We start from the raw sequence: 6,736 nt of genomic DNA, 5'->3' as shown, positions 1-6,736 counted from the left end.
CCGAAAATGGGCCATTTTCTTGCCCAAAATTGAGCTAAAATTTTCTTGAATTAACTAACAATTGGGCTTCTTAGAAGATCTGGATTTCATTAACTAAGGGTCTAAGTTTTCCTTATTTAAAATAGTATAAAGCATTTAAAAAATGTAAGACTACTCCCAATTAATTAAAATAAACTATTAGAGATAAACCATAAATGAAACTGTTTTTTTTTTTGGTATTTTTCAAGATTAAAAATGACTACAAAACATTAATGAAACTATGTTTTTGTAATTTTCATTTTCTTGTAATAAAATAAAGAAAAATAGTAAAAATTAGTTGAAATAGCTATATTAGGCCTAAATTAAATATTTACATGCTAACACTGAAAAATCTTGGGGAGGGTCAAAAATAACATGTCTACAGCTGCCCCTCTTTGACTGGAAAGACGAAGTATTTTCAGACAAAGAATGACTAGACAGGTTTTTTGACCCGACCCTTATTTGGAGGGACCAAAACTAAGAAAAAAAATGGGAATGTGACCGAACCCTGGTATCTGGGTTGCCTACATATCCTTGGCTATAAAGAAATCAGGCCACATGTTGTTTAGAGATGAGTGAGATGACGGAGTATGCCGAGGTAGAGATCCGGTCGAGGTGGCATTCCGCCGAGGTTCCGGTCCGCGGTTCCTGTTATTACATCAAAATCAAATGAAAAAGACTAACTAAACCTGTCAGCTACGAGTTACAAGATTCCTATCTATAAGTCTTCTGAAGCTTGATCTTGAGTCTTGAATGGTTCTTCATGCAAACTTTGGATTTGAACCTCGACGCTTGCTAGTTGCAAGTGCTAGCTCGTTCTTCTTAAGATTTCGGACCAAGACCAGACATGTAGTGCTTGTGACCTCGGTCATGTCTTGAGCAGCTCGCATCCTTCATCAACTTCTAAATTGCATTCTGAATTGAATTCCCATTTTTTCCAGGTGGGCGCCTGATTGCTGAACTTGAACCGTCTTCACTTGTTACTTGACACTGTTTTCTCTTGCACCTTGAACCATTTTCCCCTGAAACTTGAACTGTCTTCCTTCGAAACTGCTTTCCCTTGAAACTCGAGTTGTCTTCCTTCGACACTGCTTTCCCTAGAAACTTGAGTTGTCTCCCCTTGTTCTCCAGATGGGCGCCTGATTACAACAAAACAGACAAAACAAAGAAATTTTTCTGCCCCAGTTTGCACTAGGAAGATTTGTGAGTTGTTAGCAAAATTGTAAACCACTTGTATTATTGATGCAATGATGAAAGTAGACTAAAGAATAGACTAAGAAAACTATAAACTAAGCTTGACTAAAGTAAAAACTGACCCTATTCTCCAGGCGGGGCCCCCTGACTGCTAACTTGAAATGTACTCCCTGCTCTCCAAGTGGGCTCCTAACTGCTGAACTTGAAATGTATTCCCTGCTCTCCAAGTGGGCTCCTAACTGCTGCTTTTGAAAGTATTCCCTGCTCTCCAGGCGGGCTCCTGACTTCAACTTAGATAAAACAAAGAATTTGAAAGCTAAAACTTAAATTGTACTCCCTTGTTCTCCAGGCAGGCTCCTGATTGCTGCGCTTGAATGTATTCCCTGCTCTCCATACGGGCTCTTGACTTCAACTTGAAATATATTCCCTACTCTCCAGGCGGGCTCCTGACTTTAACATAGACAAAACAAAGAATTTGAAAGCTAAAACTTAAATTGTACTCCCTTGTTCTCCAGGCGAGCTACTGACTGCTGCGCTTGAAAGTATTCCCTGCTCTCCAGGCGGGCTCCTAACTTCAACTTGAAATGTATTCCCTACTCTCCAGGCGGGCTCCTGACTTCAACATAGACAAAACAAAGAATTTGAAAGCTAAAATTTAAATTGTACTCCCTTGTTCTCCAGGCGGGCTCCTGGCTGCTGCGCTTGAAAGTATTCCCTGCTCTCCAGGCAGGCTCCTGACTTCAACTTGAAATGTATTCCCTGCTCTCCAGGCGGGCTCCTGACTTCAACATAGACAAAACAAAGAATTTGAAAGCTAAAATTTAAATTTTACTCCCTTGTTCTCCAGGAGGGCTCCTGACTGCTGCGCTTGAAAGTATTCCCTGCTCTCCAGGAGGGCTCCTGACTTCAACTTGAAATGTATTCCCTGCTCTCCAGGCGGGCTCCTGATTGCTGAAATTGAAATGTCTCTCCCTATTCTCCAAGTGGGTACCTGATTTTAACAAAAATAGACAAAACAAAGAAAATTCCCTGCCCCTGTTTGGTAACTGGGCACATATGTGAGTGTTAAACTGAATCATATTATCAAATATTGCTAAGAATTTGAAAGCTAGGTCCCATTATTCAGGGGGGTCCTCACAACTCTTAACTAATCGACAATTTTAAATCTAAGTTATATCTTCTACAGGTGTGACTTCTGCTAAATCATGCTATCTAAGAGGATCTTTAAACTACTCCCCATTATCCAGGAGGGTCCTGAAAATCAAAGGTCAAATTTTATCTTAAGGTTGACAACTTTAATGGCTGAATTATACTACCCTACAGCAGAATTTACGCTAAATGTTGTTATCAAATTGAAATCTTAAAACTAAGTCCCATTATTCAGGAGGGTCCTGGAAACTCCTAATTGAATCCTATCTTGAACATGCAAATTTCTAAGCTAACTTATGTTCCTTTGGGATACATTTATGCTAGATTATGCTATTTCTGAACTTTAAACAAGGTCCCATTTCCAGGAGGGTCCTGAAAATAAAAAAATCAAACCTGTTTGGTGACTGCCTTTCTCCACGGAGGGTTTCTCCGAAACAAACGAGATTTCTGCCCCTATTTCAATCAAAGGAAAAATCTTGTTAGTTTAAAATGTGGTGGTTGGTTTGTGGCCTTGACTTTGAGGGCGATTGCTCCTCCACTTCCCATGATAACTTTGACTTCCACTCGAATACCTTGCTAACCACTTTCTCTGTCATCCTTATCACAGAAAATACCCTTTCTCCGTTCAGACCCAATTCCCTTTATCTGTTGCATTGCTCATGAACTGATATTTACCGACCTTTGTGTTTCACCGAAAATACCTTTGATCCGTCCACCTAACACCCTCCATCTGTTGCATCGTGCTCTTGTGTTGACATGAATTCCAAAGCACATTAATTTCCATCCACTTAGTGCGCATGATGTTCTTTCCTGACTTAAATCACTGGTCTTGGCCTTGAAGTCTGTTGTTCCCTCACTTGTCACGATAACTTTGATTTCTGCTTGGAAGACCTCGCTTGTCACTGGTTAACCACTTTCTTTATCGATCTCATCACAGAGAATATCTTTGACCCGTTCATCCGACGTTCTCTATCTGTTGTACGGCTCACGAATTGAAATATACCAAATCTTTGTATTTTTGATGGACCCCAAAGCATGTTGATTGTTTCCAACTCGGTGCGCTTGTTGTTCTTTCCTGACTTATGACACTGATATACTGGCCAGATCTCGTTTTGTGCAATTGAAAAACTGGTGGCAAATTTTGAAGTCGTTTCTCACTTATTTTGACCAAACAGACTCGGGAAGGGGAGGTAACCAAGACAAAAGGAACAAAGTAAAGGACAAAAGAAAGGGATGGTTCCTAACAAGGAAACTACAAAGAAGAAACCTATGAGATGTGGATACCAACTCTAATGACCATGACATGCACCTGTAGCTTATTCTGTTGAGCAAGTTCGATGTTCAACTCCTGTTATACCCCTAAATCGTGAAACTGGGCTTCCATGCTCCAATTATCCAATCTGATTCACAATCCTTATTCGACTTGTAGTGCCCGAAGGGTTTTCACCATCAAGCCTCTCTCATTTTGTTCTTTCTCTCAACTTACCATCGCATTACGGTGCCCGTGAGGGTTTTCACCAATAAGACTCTCTTATTTCATTATTCTTCTGCTTGGACTAGAGTGTTGCCCTCGATATGAATCACCTCTAACTACTCGACTTGGCATTTCTCGAAGACTGATCGAAAGGTCTTTCTTTGGACCGTAATGTGGGCTTTTGGATGGGATTAGAAAGAAAGGGTATAAAAAGGCTCAAAACAACTCATCATGGGTTCAAAATTACAGCTTTCGGAACCAGATTTCTTACAACAACCACAACTTTTGCCCAAGTTTCTTGCTTGGGGACTTTTGGATTTTTATTTTGATGGGACCGAACCGTGAGGCTGCCTACGTATCCTTAAAAGGAATCAGGTCGAACGTAGTTCGTGTCATAGAAATTATTTTGTTGTTGTGATTTTCTCTTTTCTCTTTCTTTTCTTTCTCTTTTGCTTTCTTTTTCCCTTTTTGTTGTTTTTCTTCTCTCTTTTTTCTTTCTTTTTTCTTTTTCTCTTTTCTTGTTTTTTCCTTTTTCTTTTCTTTTTCTTCTCTCTCTTTTTATTCTTTTTCTTTTCTCTTTTTCCTTTACTCATCTTTCACGCTTGCATTTCTGATCTTTGCCACTGATTCCGAAAAAGGGGTATGAAAGAAAATAAATAAGGCTCAAAGGGGTAACGAAGGATAAAGTGTTTAGATAGCAGAACAAAATGCCTTCGTCATTCCAATCTCCAAAACATGCCAAGTACAAACTACACAATTAAACAGACCAAGGAAAACATTTGTAACATCTTTTGATTGTACTAGACTTGATAACCATATCCACACATTCGCCTTTCACATCTGTTAATTACCAAGCCCCATTGGACAACACTCTTACTCTCATTACCACGAACGACCCCTGTCAATTTGGCAAACTTGCCTTTAGCTTCCACCTGATGTGGCATGATCCATTTCAGTAGGGTTTCTTTATGTTCTATATGCCCCAGTTTCACATGGTTCGGGTTTCAAGTGATCTCAAAATGCCTTTACTTATTTCCCTCAAATGTCCCTATCATCTTCGAAATTGTTTCATTCATTGCTTCATGACTAAACTGACTTTTTAAGACCAGGCCAAGAATTACGCATACATGTCATGTCACTAGAGTTAACAGGAAAAAGACTATAAAAGGAAAAGAGAACTAAACAAAAATGACTAAAAATAACAAAAAACAGAAAATTGCATTAGACAGATGGTGAAAGGGCTTGAACAACAAAACAAGCAAAATAAACTTGGGTATAACCCTAGAACAAATCTAGATAACACTTAATGAGAAACTACGACCAAAGGAACTAGACAAAATAAAAGGATAGAAGGGTTTGAGTCACAAGACAATATCCGGATTACAACCCGAAGTAACCCGAACAACAGAAATGACAACAAAATAAACCACCAAGACTCCTCCCTGGCTAGCCAAGACATGCAGCATCTTTCCAATCACCAAACTCAATATCTTAGTCATTGACTTCTGCATCAATAATACTAGGACCTTCACAAGTCTCCATCACATTGTTCTTAACAAATTGCTCTTGGGTTCCTTTTGCCTTCTCGTTCTTAGGATAAACCTCTAATAGCGTTGAAAGTTTCACAACATGTGGACCTCCGAGGACCTCAGAAGAATTCTCATATTCCTTTTCAAGATAAATCATACCCACCATATGTGTCTCATTATGCACAGGTGATGGACTTTGGCTAGTGCCTACTGCATCTGGACTTTGCACGACAATGTCGCCTGTATCAATAAGCTTCTGAATCGCCTTCTTCAGATTCCAACACTTCTCTATGTCATGCCCCGGGGCATCTGAGCAATAGGCGCACCTTTGAGAAAAATCAAACTTCTTTGGAATAGGGTTTGGCATTTTTATCTAGGTCGGCTTCAACATGTCCAACTGCTTCAACTTTTGGAACAAACTGGCATATGACACTCCCAATGGGGTGAAAGTCTTTTCTTTTTTCAGCAACCTCTCATTCTTAAATTCTTGATTGGGCCGGAAACCTGATCCAGAGGGTTTTCGGTAGGCTCGTGGGAGTGGATAGGCATTTTGTGGAGCTGGGTACTGGGAAAGTGATGTACGATTTTGGGAGTTCTGTGGAGAGAAGCAACATTGGGGAGGATCATCTGGTGCACAAGGATATCCACGGGGACGATGTCGAGGTTGGAAGTGTTGATCGGGAAAGCCCAATGGATCATCTTTTCTGTTTCTCTTTCTTCCACCCAAGCTTACTGGGATGTTCTGAATGTCTTTCGAACAACTCATGATTTTGCCTTATTTGATTCCCTCTTCTACCATCTCCCCCATTTTTAACACATCATTGAAAAGCTTTCCCAATGCCGGGATCAAATGACAGAAGTAGGTGGGCCCCTGGTCTTTTAGGAAAAGCTCAACCATTTCTTCTTCACCAATCGGGGTATTGACTCGAGCAGCCTGCTCCCTCCATCTGAGTCCAAATTCTCTAAAGCTTTCCTCCGGCTTCTTTTCCATTCTGGATAGGGAGGAGCGGTCTGGGGTAACAGCTGATCTGTATTAAAAGTATCAAACAAAATCTTGAGCCATGTCACCCAATGTAGGCCACTTACCAACATCTTGACGATTATGCCACTCAAAAGCTGCCCCAGTCAAGCTCTTACTGAAATATGCCATCAACAAATCATCTTTCTCGCCAACACTTCTCATTTCACTGCAATAATCCCCCAAATGGGCTACCGGATCTCCACACCCATAATACAAGTTAAACTTTGGCACTTTAAACCCCACTGACAGACGAACGTCGGGGGACATAGACAATTCTTTGTAGGACATGCTGCCCTGGTCTTCCCTTCCTTATTTGTTCTTCGAGGATTGTTCTATGCCTTTCAGCCTTCT

The sequence above is a fragment of the Nicotiana sylvestris genome, chromosome 11 (assembly GCF_000393655.2).
Source record: "Nicotiana sylvestris chromosome 11, ASM39365v2, whole genome shotgun sequence".
Classification (NCBI taxonomy): Eukaryota; Viridiplantae; Streptophyta; class Magnoliopsida; order Solanales; family Solanaceae; genus Nicotiana; species Nicotiana sylvestris.
This window is presented reverse-complemented; position numbering follows the sequence as displayed.